Below are 24,604 nucleotides of genomic sequence, written 5' to 3'. Positions count from 1 at the left end.
CATTGGAGTATATTTTTTTTTCTTATATAAAAATGTCATCATGGATAAAAAATGTTCTAATCAAAGCTTTGCATATTAACTTGCGTTGTTAAAATAAATCTCTGCTATATGAGTCATCGGTATGCTTTTTTCTGAAGAAGAAAGAATGATTTAGGAAAAACACTCCCAAAATAGATTATAAAATAAAATTATAGTTACATAATCTATGACTAAGATTTTTATGGAAAACCTTTATTTTATTTCTATAGAATTAATGTTTTTCCTGTGCCTTGACATTTAACTCTTATTCTACAGATTTTACAAAAACGAAATGTGACTAAGCCTGTCTATTAAAACTATTTAGTATGATAAATGGCAATCATTTGTCAAAGGCCTGGTGGATATAAATAATTGTCTCAGGAAGTCAGCAAAATGGATATTATGGAGGAGAGAGGAGAGAGAGAGAGAGAGAGAGAGAAAGAAGTGGGGACTGGCATGGAAGAAAGGGACTAGGTGGATGAATTAACCAAACAGAGTTGCATAGATATTAAGTAACCAGCTGAAAGTAACATACTTCAGTGGTGCTTCAGGCTATGATTTTGATACAGGTTGATCTGTATCAGAGAATTGATTAAGAATGCCTGGCCCATATCACTGTACGTGTGGCATCATCTGTAATATAGTCTTCATTGTCTGCTATTTTGCTCATTGCATAACTGGTTTTGGTAACCTAAATTCAACCCTACTCTGTTATTGGGTCGTTTATTGCACTCACATCTACTTCTACCCTACTTCTATGTGAAGCAAGACCATTTGAAGAAGCATTAGGCAAAGAAAAGATAAATCAATGAATTAAGAATGAAAAAAAAATAAGAGATTAGTGGTAGAACAATTATCAATAATAGCAACAGATTTTTGCTCATTTTGTTTTTCAATTATGTTAAGAGTAGGTAAATCATATTAATCTAATACAATTTAGGTTCAATTCATCCAGCTAAATTATATGCAGCCTATATGTAGAACATATATAAAGGAATCCCTTTTTTATATGAAATCCAATTATAATTCTAATCTATTTTTCTCCTCTGTTATCATTTCACTTTATTCTGATGCTTTCTGATCCAATTATTTGTGTTCTTCTTTATAAATCTAATTTAAGCAATGCTTCTTTCCTTAATATTTAATTATTTTTACCATACTTTCACAAATTTCTTAATAACATGCATTTCATTAAAAAATAATATACAATAACTTCTACATGTAACAATTATCTGATATAGTTATTGTACCAAGCAGAGTTCTAAACATTTCCATATTCAATTTTCCCAGCCTATGAAGGAGAGCTTATTATTTTCTCCACTTTACAATAAGGGAACTGAGACACAGAACAGAAAATAACATATTAAAGTCACACAGATGGAAATATTTTCAGATTTCCTTGTTTACAAGTAAGAGTCACTTTGTGTAAGAAAAATGTTGTATAATCTTTCCAAAAGCAATGCTAAATTTTATTTCTGTATTGGGCATGCAAACCTGATGCATGAGAAAACTTTTTTATCTCAAATGAAAGCAATATAAACTTATTGCTTAAAAAATAGACATTTATACATATTTATATATGAAACATGAATAGATGCATATACATAATGCATGATATTAAAATAAAACAAATGGCATACAAAATTTTAACTTTAAGTTAGACAAAAGAAAATGTTTAAAGCTGAAAACATTACAGTGTGCTTTCCTTTGGTTTGTAATAAAAACTCAAGGAATATTAAAGTGAATACATCAGAAAATAAAGAATATTATTAATACTTAAGGAAGATTTTTAGAAGCCATGATACTTTTTCTTCGACTATTATTACCCTCAAATATTTATTTTTTAAAAATTGTTTGAATTCTAATTTAATCTATCAACATATTTTACTGTGCATATCCTGGAATGAGTAGTACAGATAATAAATGGAATGCAAATTCTGCCCTTTTTCAGTACTCAAGATAATGTTTAAACTCAGTGCAGAGGCAGCGGGAGAATAATAAGACGAACACAGAAAGAGATACGTGACAAAACCAGTGAGGCAGAGTGAGGGCCACAGGATTGAGAGCGACCCCCATAATTAACCCCAGGTGTCCCAGGAATGGACTTCAGAGGAAGGAGCCTTGGTATCAGCTAACTGAGTAAGTGGTGAAATTGGGAGAACCTGGGACCACGAAGACACACATATGTGTGCCATTTGTCACAAAAACAATTTTGACCAGCAGACTAGGAGCCATCTTACAAAATTAGTATCTAGAATAACAGATTATTTCCAATATTAATTTTGAAAAATTAAGGAAAATAAGTGGATCAAGGAAATATGTTTAAGATGAAACAATGAACTACTTCTCCAAAAAGCATTGCTCAACATTTTAATATGTTTTTTTCTCCCAATGTGAAACAAGATAAAGAAAAGGATGAGAAATTTGCTATAAAAAACAGAGACCGAAAAGCAGCATTATTAAAAAATCCACATAAAATAATCAATGACATCTATAGATAATGTCAAGGGCTGGGGGAAATGACACATAAAATACAAACAACCAAAAACACATATTTTTTTGGCTTAGCAAGATAACTGTAAGCTTAGAACTACAACCAATCAGTTCTGAAACAACTGATGATAGTCAGAAGAAACCACTCAGGTGCTTAGGTGAGAACTCTGGTCATAACCACTGATTTTTCTGTTCCCCTAAAGGTCCATATCTGAACCATGGGCAAATCTTTCTATTTCTCATGGATACATATCTCACATGTTTAATCGGCACAGTGAAGTTAGTTGTTTAAAAATCCTGTTCAGCAAAAGTTCTCTCTCCTTCTGCTCTTCTACCCACCTCTCCTAGGGAGTCTTTCAGGCTTAGATACAAACAATGGAGATGGAACAGAAGAAGGTTGATTTCGTCTTTCATTTCTGTTTCTACCTTCTCAAACTCTTGCTAGTTCAGTACCCTTCATACCTCCTAGTATATCAGATGTCATAGGACTCCACTCACAGTTTCAATTTCTATTAGTTCTATCGGGCTGCCATAACTAAATAACACAGGCTGGGTGGCTTAAACAACTGAAATTTATTTCCTCACAGTTCTTGAAGCTGGAAGTGCAAGATCAAGGCGTTAACAGGTTTGGCCTCTCCCACGGCCTCACTCCTTGGCTTGCAAATGTTTGCTGTGTTGTTGTGTCCTCACCTAATCTTTTCTCTGTGTGCACACATCTCTCAAGCCTGTGTGTTCATATTTCCTCTTCAGATTAAAGCTCATCCTAATAACCCCATTTTAACTTAATTTTCTCTTTCAGGGTCCGTATCTCCAAATGTTGTCACATTCTGAGGCAGTAGGGGCTAGGACTTAAGACATAAAATTTGGGGATGGGGGGGTGCTACATGTCAGTCTATAACAGTTAAGGTTACCATTTTTCTTTCTCCTCTATTCCATTCCAACAAAATAAGCTAGCTTTCATGTTTTCTTCCTGCAGATTTATAAAGAAAGCCTCCCTTGCTGAACTTGATAAACTTTTCATCATGAATCATTTCAACTACAACACTTACCAGAATTATACATTATTTATCTTGTTAAAAGTAAAACATATTATTCCATTATAATCTTTTAAATTATCCCCTTATCTGTATTGTGCTAGTGAATATTTAGTGAACATTGACATATTCTATAAATAATGTCAAGGTCTTTCCAAGTGTTAATACATTTATTCTTTCTAATAACACTAAGAGATAGTAACTATTATGAGCACTCACTTTACAGATGAGAAATTTGAGGCACAAAATCAGTAAATGTAACAGTTAGAATTTAATCATAGGCAATTTGGCCCTAGAGGTCATGTTTATAATCAACTTTATTGTACTGCTTTTCTTCTTAAATTTTTATATTGTAAAATTTATAAAGTCAGAGACTAAGTCTATGCATACTAGTCTTTGGACAATTGTTATGTAAAGGGTTAAGGCCATGATCCTTACCTAACAGAGTTGAAAAATCTCCTGTTTTCTTGATGAAACTGAAACTGCAAAATGTAATTTCCCCCAGAATGTACCTTTCTCTAAATTGCTTACACTTAAACTATCTCTTTTCAAAAACTGAGAGCTCTTAATTAATCTCTGACCCCTCACCTCGTATTACTATTTCTTGATGCTCTTTTTCTGATTAAGTACCTATGTGCCGGTAGCATATACATTATCTGCTATAAGGTGCAGATAATGTCACTCTGAACTAAACCTTTCTCTTTCTTACTGGATTTTTTTTTTTTTTTGTCATCTTACTCTAGGACTCTTGACATTCAACCAATAATTGTGAAATGAATGAAAGCATCTAGTTTCTTCTACTAAATATGCCTGTCACTGTAAATGAGTTTCCTCACAGCATGGACCAAAGCATGCAAGGTGTTTTGTTTTTTTGTTTTGTTTTCTCTATAGTGCTTGCCATCCTAATGAACACACTGTAAATAAACAGTATTATATATTATATTTTACATGAATCTAAACTTGATCTGAACAGTATGATTCAATCTTTTATACATATTGCATAAATGAAAAAAAAATCAGCAGAGAAAGATCTCTTTATTGTTTGTGTAGAAAAATAAAATGGCTTCTTTTATGACAATGTATATGCATTAAACATATGTCATATTTTTATTGGAGGAGCCACACTGTATAAATACTAAGTACAAAATAATTTTACCATTTCCCAGCACATCCTGTTAAAATCATTTGTCAGTTTCTTTCTGCCCTTGAAAGAAATCGTAGGGCAAATCTCATTGATTTTCCAGGGATTCAAAAATGATAAATATCAGACTCGTATAGTCACAACATTCTGATCCATTTAGGTCTTACTTCATTTAGGTTTCTTCACAAATATCATCCTTCTTGGTCAGAGAGGTATTTCCTGACCAGTCTGAATACCATAGCAAGCTCATACTGTCTTTCTCTGCTCTTTATTTCTTCTCTCTTTCTTGTCTTTTTATTCAACTAGAATGCAAGCTCTGGGAGAACAGGGGTATTGGCTTTTATTTTCACTTCTGTATCCTATAAGAGTGTACATGTCAAAGTAGGTACACCATAAATAGTTATTAAGTGAATTGAAATTTTAATGACATTAGTAGTTTAAAGGCCCGTTCAGTACAACTTCTCTCTCCTAACATTCTACCCACTTCTAGAGAGTCCTTTCAGTCTTAGATACAGGCAATGGAGATAGGATGGAAGAAGGTTGATATCTTGTTTTGCTTCTATCCCTATCTCCTCAAATTCATGCTCGTTCAGGACCTCTCACACCTGTGAATCAGAATTCACAGACTTCATCTGGAGTTTCAATTCATTTTATCAGGCTTAAATATTTAACTAAGTTCCTCAGGACCTTGGCTGAAATGTGTACCCAGGATAAAAAAAACATGTCCCTCACCGAGGGTCTGAGTCGGGCTCAGAGGGATGAAGATTAGACAAAGGGAACCATCTTACTAAACAAGTGGCAATTGTAATCCACAGTTCAGGAGGCACAATGGCTGGATGTTTCTGTCCTGGGACTCCTTCCAAGAGAAGTCTTCCCATGTCTCGGTTGCTGGCTGTGCTCTACTCCTTCCGCCTTGGGCCAGAGTTGGTCCTCTTTGCACAGACACTCTCTGGGCCAGGACCACCTATCTCATATATGCCTCAGAATGGCCTGAAGAGCTGTGAATCAGGAGTTTCTGATTCAATAATCTAGGGTGGGGTCCAGGAATTTGCACTTGTGACAAGGTCACAGATGACGCTGATGCTGCTGGCTCATGGACAACACTTTGAGAACCACTGTTCTAGGTAATTTTCTGATTAGGATGCAAGACTCACACTAGTCTACTTCCTCTGACAGGTTCATTTTGCTGAAAGAAATCTCAGAGGTTTGGAACTGTAGCTGGTTCACAATATAACCATTTTTCTCTATGTCAACTCAGGCCAAAATTCTAAGAAATAAGTATTTCCCTTGAAGATTCCTTCACTTAATGAAAGGGAAAGGTGTCTCTTTTTCACCCCAAGGCAGTAAGGCTTTAGGAACACAGAACTGATGGTTTTTCCAAAGCAATCCTCACCCCAATACCTATACCTTTCACTAGGTGATAAGTAAAAGGGTGAAAACAGCTTTACAATCTCTAGCTTTTTTGAGACCCCAGCCAAAACAGAGAAGGAAAGCATCTCTATTAAGGTCCCTTTACACATAAAAGGAGACATAACTTTGAGAAAAATAATAAAACTAGCTTTGGACTTTTTAAGTGTTTAAATTGAATGTAGACTTCACCTTTGAAAAAAGTTAATCATATTTCCTATTGAGTGATATGCAAGTTTTCCTGTCTGAGCTTTATATCTTGCCTCTTTATAGCAAAGTAACATCAAAGATATTTAATATTTTGGTATTTAACAACATAGTATCACCTATTCGTATTATAAAGATTAAATAAAATTGTAAAACTAAGAAAGTTTGTGTATTTAAGATATCATCCAGTCTGTGGATTCAAAGGGTTTTGTAGGCCCTGAGATGGAGCTTTCCCTTTGGGGATTTTAAGTTAGCATATGTGGCATCTAAGGCAAAAACTATTAGGTCCAGAACTACATGATTACTACTCTAAGACTATGTAAAAATTAGAACACATACAAACAAGCAGGTGCAGAATTTCTAAAAGTCTGTTTCTTTCATAAGTGTAGCAAACTAATATGGAGTCTGTTCATGCATTAGCTTTTCTTTATTTTCCTACATACTTTTTTCATTACTCTAAAATGAAGCTACTGTTTTTTCCTTCCTAGCTCCCTTTTCCTGTGCTTTTCCAAAATTTCAAATTTCAAATGTTGTCATATTTCAAAATTATACCTTCCTCCCCAGGCATAAAGGATTAGAGCCTTTTAGGCAGAATCACTCTCCTATCCTTATTTTGCATGCTTAGGTTATTCTTAGCAAATAAAACTATCTGCAATAATTTTTCTACTTATCTTTAAATTCAGAGGTTGACATCATAAATTATACATTTAAATTATACTTTTTCATATTCATTGCTTCTGGTATTGCATGACTCATATCTATGATTTAAAAAAAAAACAGTAAAACAGACAGGACTAACAAAGGGAGAAAGGAACTCAGAAGATTTACTAGGTGAAATTGCATTTTCATAGCATTGCATGACTAAGTTGTTATTAAAAATTAATCAGTTCTTCAAGAATAATTAATATGTGATGAAAAAATCAGGAAGATGGTTGTCTGTGGGCTTAGAGGAATTTGGACAGGGGCATGAGGGGAATTTTGGGATAAGAGAAATGTTGTAGATCTTGGTAGGGATGCAAATTACCTGGTGCTTTCAAAAACTGTCATTGAACTGTATAACATTTGCACAGTTTACTTTAAGTACTTATACCACAGTAAAATAAAAAGAAATAATATAAATGCAGAAATAATCAGTTCTTATAGCAGAAACCTATTACCAATATTTCTGTATCACTTTATATTTCTTTATATAGTGCAGTTAAAGAAATCCATTTTTCAACAAATACCCTTTATTAAAGGGATAATGACTGAAAAAAATATGCATTTTTATTTCAAAATATTAAAGGCGTACAGAATCTTTTCACATGGATATATTGCATAAACAGATTCTAAGAAAGTTAAAGACATCCTTTTATATCTTAAATAACAGTAAGTAGCCTCTCAGGCATATGAGTTTTAATGACAAGTAAATTTGGTACCTCAGAAATATGCATCATAATAAAAGTTTTAAAAATATCACTCTCTATTAACTTTATAGCCTGAATAATAATTTCTTCTGGGAATAAGTACTGATTCTACTTATTTTTCTTTAAGATATAAAAGGATGTCTTTATTTAACTTCCTTAGAATCTGTTTCATTTTGACAGTCTCTAGGGAAACCAAGACATCAACATAGGAAATTATTTTAAAGAAAATTTAGAAGAAAAAAAATGTTTTATTTATCTTGAACTGTTTATTAGCAAAGGAACCAGATCTTTTAATGTACATTACACTAAGAAACCAATATGAGAGGGAGTAATACTTATGAATTATTTCCCCCTACAATGGCTTGATATTTAACCTAACAACTTAGAATCAAATTCCACATAGACACCCAAAGGGAATAATTGATTTTAGATTAATGATATATGCTAAATGTTATTATAAACACATTTTTAAAAGTTTTATTGAGGTATAATTTATATATAATAAGTAAACATTTAAAATGTACAACATGATGAGTTTTGACATGTCTATACATCCCTGAAATCATCACTATAGTCAAGACAGTGAACAAATCCGTCACCCCAGAAGTGTTTCTTTTGGTCATTTTAATCCTTTTTTCAGCCCTTTTCCAACTTTTCCTTTTCGGGCAAATACTCATCTTCTGCCACTAGAGATTAGTTTGCATTTTTATGAGTTTTATGTAAACTCATAAATATATTCTTTTTTATATGGCTTCTTTCATTTAGCATAATTATTTTTAGATTTTTAGATTTATTCATGCTGTTTCATGTATCAAAAGCTCATCCCTTTATATTATCAAGTAGTATTCAAACATGCATATATAAAACTATCAGCTCACTTATTGATGGGCATTTGAGTTTTTTAATCCAATTTTTGGCTATGAAAAATATAGCTTCTTTGAATATTCATGTACACATCTTTATATAGACATGTTTTGTTTTATCTTTAGGTAAATACTTAGCAGAGGATTAGCTGGATCAAATGATAGGCATGTTATTTAACTTTGAAAGTTTCACAAACTATTTTCCAGTTTTTGTGCCAGTAGTTTATACGGTTTCCAGTTCCTTCCAATTCTTATTAGCACTTGCTATGGTCAGTTTTTAATTTGAGGCATTCTAAAAATTGTGAAGTATCTCACTGTAGTTTTATTTTTTATTGTGCTCATGACCAGTGATTAACAATCTTTCCATGTGTTTATTTGCCATCCATTTATTTCCTTTGATAAAGTGTCTGTTCCAGCCTTTTGTATCATTTTATATTGGTCTACTTGTTTTCTTATTATTGAGTATTTTAAATAAGCTTTTTATTTTAGAATAGTTTTATATTTGCAGAAAAATTGCAACAAATTCCAGAAAGTTTCACATACCTTAGGCACAAATTTCCCTATTGTTAACCTTATTATGGCAGATGAGTCAAACTAATGGGTCAACATTAATACACAATTATTAATTTAAGCCCATACTTAATTCAAATTTCCTTAGTTTTTACATACATAATGTCTTTTTTTTTTTCTGTCCCAAGATCCCATCTTGGGTACCACATTACATTTAGTTATCATGTCTCCTTAGGCTGCTCTTGGCTGTAACAATCTCTTGTTAGACTTTATTTACTTTTGATAATCTTGACAGTTTCAGGGAGTGCTGGGCAGGGATTTTGTAGAATGTCTTTCAATTTGGGTTTTATTGATGTTTTTCTTATGATTAGACAGGGACTACTAATTGGGGAGGAAAACCACAGAGGTGAAGGGTCATTCTTCCAACATCATATCAAGTGTATATGCTAATATGACATCCCTGATGATGTGAACCTTGATCTAGCTGAGGTAGTATTTCCCGTTGTTTACCCATGATAAAGTTATTTTTTCTGCCATATTTCCACACTATTCTCCTTAGAAGGCAATCACTTAAAGGGCAAAAAGTTATGCTCCACCTCCTTGGTGATGGAGTGTATACATGAATTATTTGGAATTCTCTACTGAAGCTTTGTGTATTCTACCCTAATCATTTATTCATTTGATAATTTATTTATAACAGCATAGACTCATAAATATTTATTTTATACTTTGAGCTATACTCCAATTCTATTATATTTATTTACTTATTTATCTATTTATTTTCTGACAGTTCCAATTTTGGTCATGGGGACTCTTTCAGTTGGCCCCTGTTTCCCTTGGATGTAACCCCATTATTTTCTTTTTTAATTTAGCACTTTCTTAAATTTTGGTACTGCAAGGTGTTCTAGGCTCATCTTGTGTATTCTGTGCTTCAGACATCCAAGATGCACTGGTTCCTTTTATTGGAGAATGGTACTAAAAACAAAGACCTGGGCATTGGGTGTGCTTGGGTGTTGTTGCTACTAGGCACTTTCAGCAGGCAGAGCAAGGAGTTGCATGTATGTAAACTACCATGTGTATACATATCTATCTAATCATATCTTTATCTATCATCTGTATCTATATAAACTAAACATGAGCTCGTACAAATGACTCCAATTTTCATTCAGGACCACTAAGATTATTTTAACCTTCTCCTTGCTCATCTATAACCTCTTACAACAGTGAGAAATATAGATCCTATTACCCACCATCCTTTTACATTATTGTTCAAGTACTATGTCTGTGCAACAGTTTCAGAATTATTAACCCAGGGGTTTATGAGAAACAACTTTAACAACCAGAGATTATGACATACAATTGTACATTGGATTGGTTTTTGGTCACAGTCTGCATTTCATCTTGGTTTTCCTGATCACAAACTTTGTTTTTTTCATTTGTATACATTAAGGCTCTTTGTGTTGTATGGTTCTATAGGCTATTACAAAGTCATCACTATTCTAGGTTGCTTGCCTTTTCACATAAATTTTAGTATCATTTTATTGTTATCTACAAAAGTCCTCTTGGAAGGGTTAGAAGGTAATATTAAAATTCCAAATGCTTTTATAGATACTCAAAATTCCTTTAGATTATGGGAGCCAAACAGGATCATATGTAGATAAAAACCCTGATAATATAAAAAATAAAACCTATCAATATATGACATTCAAGAAATCGTGGAAGTTTGCTGTATTAGTAAATGTTTATTCAAGTATACATTTGTATAATTTTGCATCAAATGTGATTACATATTCAATGCATTCAGCCTTTGAAGTTTTCAGTAAATGTTGAAAGTTTGTAAATATTTGGCTTATACATCACTTTCAGTCCATTTAAGTTTGGAATTTCTTAACATTCTCACCAATTGTTGAATTTTTAAAGCACTGCACCATTTTGCTTATATTGAACATATTTTTGCCATTAGAGATTAGGTCTAGTTAACCTACACTAATTAAAATAACATGACAGCTGTCTTCTCATATCTTAATTAGTCAGGTAAGGCCTACCACCATACAAATTAGTTCGTCTTCTTATCTGTATTTCTTTCAATCATCTTAATTTATCATTTCATTTAACTATTAAAATATGTTCAGTAATTAAGACAGTCATAAAGCCTACAGCCTTTATAGCACTACCATTATTTTCTCATCATTCAAAGAAGAACATTCTCACTTTCACATTCTGCTAAGCAAACGTTATACACCTATTGGCTTAACCTGAAATATAGCACATATTTTTCTAATTAAATACATTGTAGTCATTACCTTTTATCATTTTCCCTTTTTATTTTATTTCATATTTTCAGTAATTTAAAATATGCTCAATTATTTCATTAGTGACAATTGTTCTATTTTAAACACTTTAAATCTTCTAAGTCTCCTGAGCCAGAATTTCTTTTGCCTGAATGACAAGAATGGGTTTTATATAAAATGTAACATATGCCTTTATAAAAAGAATTTTATATTCTGTTTAAATATATTTACAAATGTCATCCAGAATTTTCAAACTCCAAGTCATTTTAAAAGACAGCAATCTCCAAAACCCTTTGACTTTATATATAATCTTTTTTTGAGTGAGAGATGGTAATAAACAATTGAAAGATATTAAACAATAAAAATTTAAAACCTAAAAACAAAACATTAAACAAAAACAAGATGATGTTATGAATGACTTGCCCTTATTCTTGCTTCATTATTCAGCTATTAAAATGTTTTCTTCAATAGAGAATACTAGCTTTTAAGAATGCTAACATGCCAAACAATATACTGTCTTTTGTTGAAGTTTAGTGATAAAATGTCTCTTGTTGATAGAATGAAAAAATTATATTTATTTCTCAGAAGTGCATATTGTATGTGCGTGTGTATATACATATATATATAAATTTTCCACTAAACATATACAGTATGTTGTAAATGGTGATATGTTTTATTTCTCATACATGTATCTGGTTGTTCAGGATTGAGTATGGCCATGCTGCTTTAACAAAGAGATCCAAAAATGGAGGGTTTGGGAAGAGGAGTGGTATGCCTTTAAAATGTTACTGCTGTGCAGTATTAATGCAGATCTCCCTTGGTATCTGGGGAGGATTGGTTCCAGGACCTCTCTGGATACCCAAATCCATGGATGCTCAAGACTCCTATATAAAAATAGTATAGTATTTATTTATAACTACATAAATATGTGTATGTATGCAATCCTCCCATATAGTTTAAATCATATCTAGATTACTTACCACACATAATACAAGGTATCTCCTATATAAATAGTTGTTATACTGTATTGCTTAAGGAATAATGACAAGAAAAGACAATCTGTTCATGTTCAGTAAAGACTCAACCATCGTAGGCCTAACAATATTTTTGACCCATGGTTAGTTGAATCTGCACATTCAGAACCCATGGATATGGAGGGCCACATGTGAATTGTAACAGCACATGCAGGTAAGCAGGACAACCAGTTAAGAAGTATTATAATAATGTAGGAAAGAAATTATGATATATATATATATAATATATAAACATATGATAAATGATAAATAAAATGGAGACAGAGATAGAGATACAAATATAGATGAATTAATGTCATTAGAGAAATCTCTTCAGGACTGCCAAAATGAACTTCAAATATGGCAAAATATTTTTTAGAAAGTATACTAATGAAATCTCTTTTTTAGTTACATATTGTCATTTTCTTCTTTCATTTCTGTCATTATGTCTACAATAATGAAATTTTTTTATATTCTCTATGTTCCAGAGTTATGCTAGAGCAGGACTATCCAATAGAACTTTCTCAGATGATGGAAATATTTTCTGCACTTTCCAACATGGTGGCCACTAGGCATACATGAGCACTACGAATGTGGCTTGTGTGATCAAAACTAAGTTTTTAATTTAATTCATACTAATTTAAAATTAAATGCACATATGACACTGGTAACTATCATTGGACAGTGTCATTCTAGAATATCATGGCTTGATCCAGCGTTGAAAGGGATTGCAAAAGTCAGGCATTTGAGGAAGAATTCTAGATTCCTAACAATTTTGTATTTTTAATGACTGATGGTTACAAGAGTGTTCACATTATAATTATTGGTCAATCTATACCTTTATGCCTTATGGATTTTTCTGTATGTCATTATTATATACACACGTACAAGCAGACCAAGTTAACACAAAGAGTGGATAGGAGATAAGAACATGAAGGCAATCAGTGTAGAAGACTTTTTGAATAAGTTTATCTGTAAAGTCCAAAGTGATCAGAACCTGAAATCATTTCTAAGTTAACCATCATTGAATTAATTGAAAATAAAAATTCTTGCCTTTCATAAATAATTATGTAATAGTATAATAAATAAACAATAATAAATGTAGACTTCCTCAAAATTTCTAACATACTAGACAAATGCAGTCTAATAATGCTGCTATTTTGTGCAAGTGTTTCTGTTCATCTGGGTTCACACAAATTCTAAATCATTTTCTCTGCTCATATTTTTCCCTCAAATTAAATGGGCCAATTTTAATTCCAGCTCTGTCAGTCAAAATCTTTTCCAGCCTTCTTCACAGTTATGAAAGATTTCATTATTTTTGTAGTTTCACTCTACTTCATCAATTCCCCTGTTATCAAGAGAGCATGATCACCCATCTCAAAGAGAAGACAAAGATTATTAGAATGTAACTCCCTAGAGCTACAGCAAATATAGAGAAATTAGTCAAGGGCAGTAAGAGATTCACTTTTTGTTGTGTTCGGTGATAGATAAATTTACAGGTGAGTGAACATTGTGGTTTTGATTTTGCATTTCCCTGATGATTAGTGACATTGAGCATTTTTTATATGTTTATTGGCCATTTGTCTATCTTATTTTGAAAAGCTTCTGTTCATGTCTTTTGCCCACTTTTTAATGTTTTTTTTTTTTTTAATTTCTTCTTGCTTGCTTGAGTTCTTTGTAGATTTTGGTTATTAGCCCTTTATCAGATACATAGCTTGCAAATATTTTCTCCCACTCTGTAGGCTGCCTTTTTGCTCTGTTGATTATTTTCTTGACTGTGTAGAAGCTTTTTAATTTAATCCAGTCTCATTTATTTATTTTTGCTTTTTCTGTGATTGCCATTGAGGTCTTCTTCATAAATTCTTTTCCTAGGCCAATATCTGTAAGAATTTTTCCAATATTTTCTTCTAGTATTTTTATGGTTTCATGTCTTATACTTAAGTCTTTTATCCATCTTGAATTAATTTTTGTGAATGGTGAGAGATATGGATCCTAAATTGGATAGCCACATGCAGACATAACATGGTTGTTAGATCAATGTAATCTGAAAGAACTAAGGAAAATTTATATATAAACAGATTTTGGTTTTGGCTTCATTTTTTCTTTATAGTAATCACAATTTCCTGCAGCTATCTCACTAATATCTAAATTATAGACTTTTCTATTAGACTATATATGCAGAAAATAGAAGGAGAAAGATAAGAAATTAATGTTAATCACAAATGGAAAAAATACATTAATTTCATGAAAAGGCCATTAAGCAATAGAAGAGTATAGTGACATTTGTTATTGAAAGATTTTCTTTTAATTTGATAGAAAATCTTTAGAATATTATGTTTTTTAGTGTTTCCATTTTCTTCTAGCTTTTAATTTATTGCTTCAATTTTCCTCCTTTGGAGTGATACTTAACGTGTCCAGAATTGGAAGTACCTGTGTAAACAGCAAGACTGTTTCTACCAAACATATATATGTTCCATACCTAGTTTGAGAATAGCATCAGCTCTCTTTCTTCCCTGCACATAAAGCCATAGTTCTGCAATTCTTGCTATATGAAAAGTTATTTAGAGACTCTTGGAGATAATTTAATTCAATATGCAAATTATGGGTCAGTGGAGCTAAAAGTATTTACTCAGAACATTTTATATTAATACTTTGTAAATATTAAAGACAAGAGTTTTTCAAATTGGAGTTAGATATTAATATATCCAGACACAAATGAAACCAAGGAAATGAACAGTAACAGCAGCCACACAAAATTGCTTTAGACTGCGCAGAGCACATTCTTGCTTTAAAGTTTCTTTCATTATTAATTTAGTAAAATATTTTTAAAAGAGTATTATTCACATCATATATTTTCCTTATACTTCAACTCTAAAACTTTATTAGCTACCCATGGTAGTTGTTGGAAATTTTTCATTTTACCAGTTAAAATTCACATTCACATGCACTGATGCCCAATTTGCTTTGCAGCAATAACATGTGTCTCTGTATGTTACACACAGTGATGCTGCCAACTCATTGTTTAATGGAATTATCTGCTGCTCGGAGAGTCTGTAATAGGATAACACTCATCCACATCTTGCATTCAAATTCAATATTATTTGAAGTGAAGCTATGAAGGTCCAAATTTGCTTTGGTTTTCTTTTTTGTTATTTTTATTTGTCTTTCCCTTGGCAAATAGAAATCATTTTAATTAAACAAGCAATCACATTACTATGTCTAATGAGATTATTCTATAAAAAATTATTTAGTTTCAGTAGAGCTATTATACCTTACACTATACTTCACCACTATGCAAGTGAATGACCTAAATAAAAACAGAGAAAATTCCTAGTTAACAGACCTTATGAAAAGATTATATGGGTGTGTTTAATCTCTAGATCATATTGGGTGTAATTCTCAGTAGTAATGTAATGAGGTGAGATTAATTTTAAAAAAGAAAAAGAAGAAAAATACCTCTCTATTAAAACAACTTATACCACTTGAGAAGCTCTATGATTAATATCTTAATTACTGTTTATGATACAAGAACTCACTGATGTGTGAAGGCAATGTTAACTTTAATCGATGAGATGCAGGAGTCAATTTAATTGTCGCATGGTATTTGCTATTACTAGCATATTGATGTGGCACATTTGCATAATGGCTCTTTTAAGCAAAAAATACCTTTCTTTTTTAATTGAATGGAGTGACTTCATTATTTTCTCAACCTCCACTGACTTTTAAAGGATGTACATTTAGTTTACATGGGAACAAATTAGAAAGATCTTTGCTTATGGTTACTTTAAGCACTCCAGTAGCAGTCAGAATAGTTTAATATTTTTCATTCTTTTATTTACTCATTCAACATATACGCCAACTTGTGCAAAGTGCGGGGTGGGGGGGGGGAGGGAAGTGATAAAGGCTGCTAAATTAATAAAACTCACAGTTGAATGGAGGAAATATATTATAAAAGCCCTATATATATATTGCAGTTAAAATTGGCTCAAGTGCTATGAGGAGAGCTACTAGGTACAATGAGCCTACATAGCAGGGAGACCTAAATTACAGGGAGGAGTTGGGAACGTCTTTCTGAAGAAGTGATATTTAATGAGTCCTGGAAGATGAGGTAAATGAAGAGGAGATGAAGTAGTGTTAGGACTGTGCTGAAGAAGAAGAGAAATAAGGGTTTGGGCCCGGGCAAACAGCAGGGAGGAATACAGGCAGCATAGGGGGAAGGAGTGGGACAAAGGAGAAAGAAGGAGGAGGTTTCCGTGAAAGAGAAAATGCCCTTAATTCTTCCCTGCCTCAAGCTGACTCCTGACGGGATTACCTGTTATGTTTGAGGAGCAGGGTTGTGTGCCTGGTGGGCTAGTCCTGGGTCCGCTTCATGTCTTAGATCAGATTCCACTTCTAGGACCCCCTTATCATCCACGCACCACATAGATAGAAAGGCAGACATGATAAAGAAGATGGGATCATGGAATAATTGAGAACTTCATTAAAAGACTGTCTCCACATGTAAGGCAAGTGGCTGTGCTAGTCACTTGGAAAGAGGCAAACAAAGAAGATGTTAAGCTGATGAATGTCAACAGGGATAGGAAAAACAAAATGCCATACAATTTTTCCCTCCCTCCCTCCCTTCCTTCCTTCCCTCCCTTTCCTCAATATGAGGGAAACTAGCCATTCTGATATGGATTGCAAGCAAAGCTGGTGCCAGCACAGCAAGAAGCTACCCAGCTTCTTTGTTTTGTCTTGTTTTAAAATGTAGTGATCACGAATGTAAGTGGAGCCATTTATTGATGAAAGACGGCTGTGCAACCTGTTTGCCTTCTATATTTTCTCCTATCTTCTGGACTGTGCTCTTCATCCCAGGAGCCTAGTGGATATAGACCACACCGATGGGCTCCTTTGTGTTCTATGGAGAAAATAAATTTCACATTGTTATAATATTATTTATTAGTTTCCTGTGAGACATCAGGTAGCAAAATAAATACTATTCAGGGATTTTAGTGTAAAACATTTATTAAGTATCCTCTAATTTTCCTTTTCTAAGTTATTTCTGTAGTCACTCCTGGTCAAAAATGACAGAGAAAGAATCTTTTAAAATCAACAATGTCACCTTCATAATGCTAAGCATGAAATTTTGTTAGCCATTTTTATATTAATTCCTCACTTGGGAGCCAACTGAAAAAAATAATTTACTGTGAATATGACCCGTCTTCATTGCTTTCCATACAATAAAGCCAGATTTATCTTTGTCTACAGTATCCAACACTCTTGGAAAACTAACAGACAAGAAGGCATTAAAACAAACCCCAAAGGATCAGTGAAATGGATTTATAGTTTATGACTTCATGCCTACATTTTCAGACTGTCACTAATGTGGCAATTAAACTCTAATGACCTTTCATGAAGTGGAAGCCAAAAATATAATTCTGTTTTGTATAAATTAAAATGAATGAAAAGGCTTTCAATTCAGTACTTTTTACATCTTTCTTCAGAGAATCATTTTTATAGTAAAAATATTGAGATTATTTAGGGTAAAAATTTAATTTATCATCTGTCACATTGCAAGGGCCATAAATTTCAAGTAGAGAGATCTGTGTGAGACTTATTTAAGAAAATTTAACTATAACTCAAAGATGATAATATAAGGTTCATTTTCTGCTACTAATTGGCATTTTATGTCTAAAGGCAAACTTCTTTAAATTAATGCATTTATATTATATATACATTCTCCTATAGAAAACCAAAATATCTTTACTTCCTTATTTTAGTCTTGCAAATGAATATTTATTTTAGCTTTTTATGACCTAGACACCTCGACACCATGATCATAGTAAGAAATAATGGTTTGAAGATTTCCAGAAAGATATTATCATCTTGATAGCAATTCCTGGAACCAAGAACCTCTGAGTAATACGTAAGTCACATGAGGAAAAGCTTTCCATTTTTTACCAAATTGTCATTAAACATCAGAAGCTATGAGACTTTCATTCTTCACTTTATGTTCATCCAATTTATTTAAGTATTCATCATATTTTTTTAAATTTGTTCCCCAAAAGTTGTTTTCATTCTCTTTATAATGTTTCTATTTCATTCTTACACTGCAGGCTCATGGATCTTTTGAAAGACTCATGAACAGCTCTCTTTTTTTCCAAATCTTTATTTTCTTTGGGTGCTGGCTCAAAGCTCATATTCCCCTAGTGTCTCAGGTATTTGTTTCCCATTCTTGTGTGAAAGAGATTACATATATACAAGAAAAATTTAACCAGCAGTTTGTCTCTATGGATTTCCCTCTCTCTTTTTTTTTTTGATAATATTGACACATAGTCTTTCTTCTAAGTTTCTAGATACCTGCTTAATACATTACTATACAGTACAAAACTATATTATGTAATACTATCTCTGTTAAATGTGATTATGTAATAGATTCACTTCCAGTAAAAAAAAAAAAAAAAATACCTGTTTGCTTAGAAATAAAACTTATTTTCTGCTTTATTAATGTAGTATGATCTGGTGAAAGAAGGAAGAAAAAGGAGAAAATGCAAGCTGCCCAGGAAAAGTGTCATCAATGTGTTAAATAATTAATACATTTTGTATGCTTTGCTTCATACATGTGGGCTATAAAGGCTACATAGTGATCACCTTTACCCTGAACACAGCAGCCTCAATTCACTTATTATTACAGACTCCCCAGAAACAATTTTGGCGAATACAACAATGGATAAGAAGACCAAAGCAAAGCTGATATATAATCAGATCAGGGCCAAACCAGAACAGTAACAGGAGCAAGAGAGAAAACCATATTAAGTGTCTTGCTTAACTTATGGCCACTTGCCATATGTTAAGAATTCCACCAACTGTGAACATTTTGAATTGGTAGATCATAACAAGGAAAATATGGTGCATCAAGACCAATGATCCTCTAATTTCTTGTGAACTTCTCCATCATAATAAGAAAAAGAAAGTTACTCTGACATTTTCTGTCATGACAATCCTTGTGTTTTGTAATACCTTTATAAGAAAATAATAAAGGAATTCCTCTCTGTACTCTAAATAAAAAGAAAAGATTATAAAAGATCAGTGTTCATAGAAATGAAAGAAGCAAGTCAATTAGAGGAAGAGGAGTAGGAACCAGTCTCTTTCCAAGAGGATAGATAATTGACAAATCTTTTTTTGTCTACCATTTAGCGTTTGGAAGGGGTGTAGCTGTACTCTTTTCAACAGTTCCAGGAAATATGTCTAATTGGTAGAGGATGGTCATTTCCATTTCATTTTTTTGCACCTAATATTATCTATTCTTACTTTTGTTATCAAGAGTAGAAAATACATGGAAGCTATTAAAAATCTCCTCTGGTTGAAATCTGCAACTTGGAGCTCTGAACCTTTTTTTTATTCGTTTAGAAATGTGATATAATAATTTGTCAAGGAGAAGTTGAGTCTTCCTTAATTTTTACACCAGATTCTCCTAAAACATTTTATAAAAGTGATATTTTTGACTGAGGAGTATATTTTATATGTATATATACTGAGCTAGCTGGATATATATTATTCAAATACATTGAACAATTTAAAGAAAAATTAAGGCAGAGTTCAAACCGTGAAAGATACATATTACATATTTTACTTTATTTTACATATGTGAATTATTTCTATGTATTTATATATTGTGTGTATTTATATTATGTGTAAATTTATTGGGTGTTATTTATATATAATTTCAGAAGACAAGAGCACTCTTATTTCATCCTATTTGCAGAATTACATTTATTCTCCTCCTTCCTGCGTAGGATAGGAAGTGACTCTCATCAGTGCATCATCCCTCCCTTAAAACCCTGGCCAGCCCATTTCATCTTTTCTGTGACCTCTTTCTACTGCTTATCTTTTCCTTCATTGTAACTTTCTCTTTCCATTGGATCTTTGCCACGAGCATTAAATCCAGCTTTAGTAACTCTGAATAGTTGTAAGTTCTTCCATTGACCCCAAATCCCCTAAAACTGCCACCCTACCTCTCTAACTGCTGACACTGGCTGCTTATTCCTGTTCTCCCTAACTTCCTACTGGCTCTTCAGTCTGCCCCATTCCAGTTGCTGCTCCTACAGACCCACTGAAACTGCTCTTGCTTTCTTTAAAAATTATGACCATGTTATAAAATTCCATAAGCAAGTTTTAGACCTCATATTTGAATTTTCAGGATCACACCATATAATTAATAATGCAATTCTTGAAATGCTTTATTCCTTGGCCTCTGTGTCACTACATTCATGTATTTTCTATCAACCCCTCAGTTTTTTGATGGCTTCTGTTCCACCTAATGATAAATCATAGAGTTGTTCTAAACTATGTTTCTGCCTTTCCTCTCATGCTTCACTTTCTCTTTATTTGCTTACATGCTACCTATATTCCAATTGTTATTTCCATATTTAACCACCAAATTGACATCACTATTTGTACATCTCAAGGAAAACTCAAAACTAACGTGTAGAACTGACCTCTTACTTTTGCTTCTGAAATCTCTTTTTGTTTTCCCCAGGGGAGTCAATTTAAACTTCACCCTCCAAGGTGTTCATATCCCCACACTGGCCTTCATCCTTCACATTCTTTCATTTGTACCTACCACTACTGACCTCCCTTCCCCCACCGACATCTAATCCAAGCCCACAAGTGTGTAAAAACTAAGACAAATCCTGACCCTCGTCGTCATGTCTCCACTGCGCTACCCTGTCTCTGCCGCATCAGTCTGAGCCAACGTCACCTGCCCAGGCTTCTGAAATGACAGCACTCCTAGGGTTTCCAGTTTCATGCTTGCCTCCCCTTCATTCCTTCATCTTAACCCATTCTCCCAGAGAAGTTAAAATAACACATTTAGTATAAAACTTAAATCATAGTCCTCCTTTTAAAATCCCTCAATGGCTTCTCTTTTCTCTTACAACATAAAGCAAAATAGTGACTGTGGTCAACAGGAACCTGCATCCTCTGGTCCTGCTCAGGGTCCCTCTGAAATATCCTAACGTGCTGCTCACTGCCCATGAGTCCCCCCTCACGTTTCCTCCATTCCTTAAGTAAGCAGAACTCTTCCAGCCTTAAGGTTTCTGAGCACACTATGTCTCCTTGAAAATTATTTTTTGCATATATTGTCTGTCTCAATCCCACTCAATTCCATGTCTCATCATCAATTTCACTCAATGGGCCCTCCTCCTAGTTTTCATCCAATTAAGGTTCTCCCGTTAGAGTGTCTATTGCATTCTACAATCTTCTTTCACAGTACTCATTATCCCTTTTTCTTCTTTTCCTAATTTCTTAATTTTGCGGATATTTTAAAAAAAATCTATATTCTCACATAGGTTATTAATTTCAAAAGCCAACATCATGTCTTTTTTGTTCATAATGGTGTAATCTCAGCAAGTGATTCAGAACCTTGATTATAGATGGAGCTTAGTAACAATAAAAAAAACCACACACATCCTGAATAAATAAATAGATGAATATATTTTCAGTGTCAATTCTTATCTAACTTAATAGTTATTTATTTAAGACTATTTTAAAATTAAGTAGGATGGGATCCTTGGAAAAGAAGGGACTAGTACATATTAGGCAACATCATAAGGCACATTTTTCTTATGAATGTCAGGAATACTTATTTTGTGTTTATCCTTTTGCATTTTATGGAAAAGCCCTATACTTCTTTTAAAAATAGTTATCAAAATTGCATAAAGCATCATTTTCATATATTCTCCCCACAATATACAATAACACTTGATTAAATAATACTTTATTTTCCCATTAATAAAAGTACCTGTACTGAAATAACCTGAATGCATCCCTGCCCTTATAACTTCTTGATCTTCACAGTTTGAAATATTAAATTACCTCTAAGGCTCTAAGACTCAGCTCAGCCCCAGCTCTTGGACGCTGGCTAGTGAATGCAATTCAGCAGCCCTTTATCCAGTGAGTCGGCTGTCAGTACCCCTCTAACTCTTTGCCATATTTGTACTGACTATTTTCTTGGATAATTCCTTGTCTCCATATCTTATCCCCACTTTACTGTGAAGTTTTAGGGCTCTCCTTTGAGTTTTCCTTTATTTTTGCTGGAAGAAAAAATGTAAATGCCTAAACCCCTACCTGATAAACTCTGAGGAATGGCAAAGTTTGAGAGTCATTGCCTTAAGCCTACCCCATTAATCAATAAATGCTATTTACAAAACAACTTCATTCTCTTTTAGTAAAGGTAAGTACATTTTTATGTGATTAAATTTCTATTAACATTTCAGATCTTACATGATTGCCAATGAGCTGACCAAAAAATGTCTTTTTATAAATAGATTTTGGGTTTCTAAAAAATGTTTGTCTGTATATTGGTGTTTCAAACAAAGCATTCAAAAACACAGATTCAGTTACTGAACTCATTGTTAAAGTACTGAGGTTTGCCCCCCAGGAACCAACATGAGGAAATAACGATTCAGATTGTAAGACAGGTTCTTTTTCTCAACAATATTTATAGTCAGTTAATATTCCATGTAAACCTATATTAAAAAATATTCTGCATTTTCACTAAACCAACTAAAACCTATTAAAAATATGTACTAACGTTTAGTTACTGGGGCTAACAAAATTAAATACAATAAAATTTCAGAATATAGCATGGACGAATGTTTCTTCACTCTGTAGATAAACATAGTTTGTGTACACTGGGATCTGAATGATTCCTTTATGATTTCTTTTTAAATAAGGGTCAAAGTAAATAGTTATGGCCAGTTGTGGTGGCTCACACCTGTAATTCTAGCACTCTTGAAGGCTGAGGTGGGAGGACTGCTTGAGCTCAGGAGTTCAAGACCAACCTGAGCAAGAATGAGACCCTGTCTTTATAAAAAATAGAAAAATTATCCAGGCATGGTAGCACATGCCTGTAGTCCCAACTACTCGGCAGGCTGAGGCAGAAGGATCGCTTGAGTCCAGGAGTTTGAGGTTGCAGTAAGCAGGTAGAGTACAGTAGATGAAGACACTGCACTCTACCCGGGGCGGCAGAACAAGATTCTCTCAAAAAAACAAAAAAAGTAAGCAGTTATAAGACTATTCAGCAATTGTCTGCTTATTTGAAGATATAAGCTAAAATGATGATTATGAAATATTGCAATGGTAAATCAATATTTTATAGGATTTATCTGTAATTAATGTGACCTAGAATTGCTCATTAAATTTCTCTAATATGGTCATATTAAATTGATTTTCTTGAAAAAGTTCAAAAATTAGTACTGCAGATCATAATGGAATTCTAAAATAAAATGCTTTAAATCAAAAATTATAAATATTTCAAGATATACAGAAGAGAGCCATGAAAGAAAATCAGACAAATCTAATGGCATCCATATACAGCCAGGACTAACCGAAAATATCACATAATTGACTGCAGTCTTTAAAGATTTGAAGAAATTATTTTATTTTGGGAATTATGCTGATATACACCACAGTGTTATCTTAATGAATTGATATTAATCTTCTAAAGGATTTTATACATATCATTCTATATTTTTAATAAAAGACCTTCTATAGTACTTTATTGAATAATATATAGCATGCTCTCTTTCCTACAGATAAAGTTGACTAGTTGTGCAATTATTCTTTTTTCTAATTTCCAAATAATTTTCAAAATTACAAATAAGTCCTTGATTTCAAAGGATTTTTCACTCACCATCCCCCTATAAAAAAGTTATCTGTGAATGTTTTTATATATGCATGTGAACCCACACAGAAATTTTCTGAGATCAAGTACAGAAGATATCAAATTCACCATATTTGAGAAATCAGTATAATATTTTAATATGGCATTTCAATGTTTAAAAGTTTTAAATATAAAAATTTTATATATTTTATGATTTATGAATTTAAATATATACACCATTTAGTTAACATTTAATTATTCCAAGTTTGAGGTCAGGGTTAATTTTAAAAATGAAAGTATAGGAAATGGCTTAGCGAATCATTTAACTAAAAACTGATTTTTTTTCTTTAAAAGAGACCTTATTCTTTTATTAAGTAACTTATCAAAGACTTACTTTATACTTTATTTTGTATACACTTACACTTTACCTATGCAAAACAAAAGACATGAAAATATATGATACACAGTAGGTGATACTGTAGATGTGACATAAATTTTGGTTAGAAGGGATTTTAAATTTGAGGTAATTGCATTGACCAAATCTTGCTGGAGGACGTTATTTACATCTTTTATCGAT

Source organism: Eulemur rufifrons, chromosome 5, assembly GCF_041146395.1.
Source record: "Eulemur rufifrons isolate Redbay chromosome 5, OSU_ERuf_1, whole genome shotgun sequence".
Lineage (NCBI taxonomy): Eukaryota > Metazoa > Chordata > Mammalia > Primates > Lemuridae > Eulemur > Eulemur rufifrons.
Note: the sequence above shows the minus strand (reverse complement) of the source record.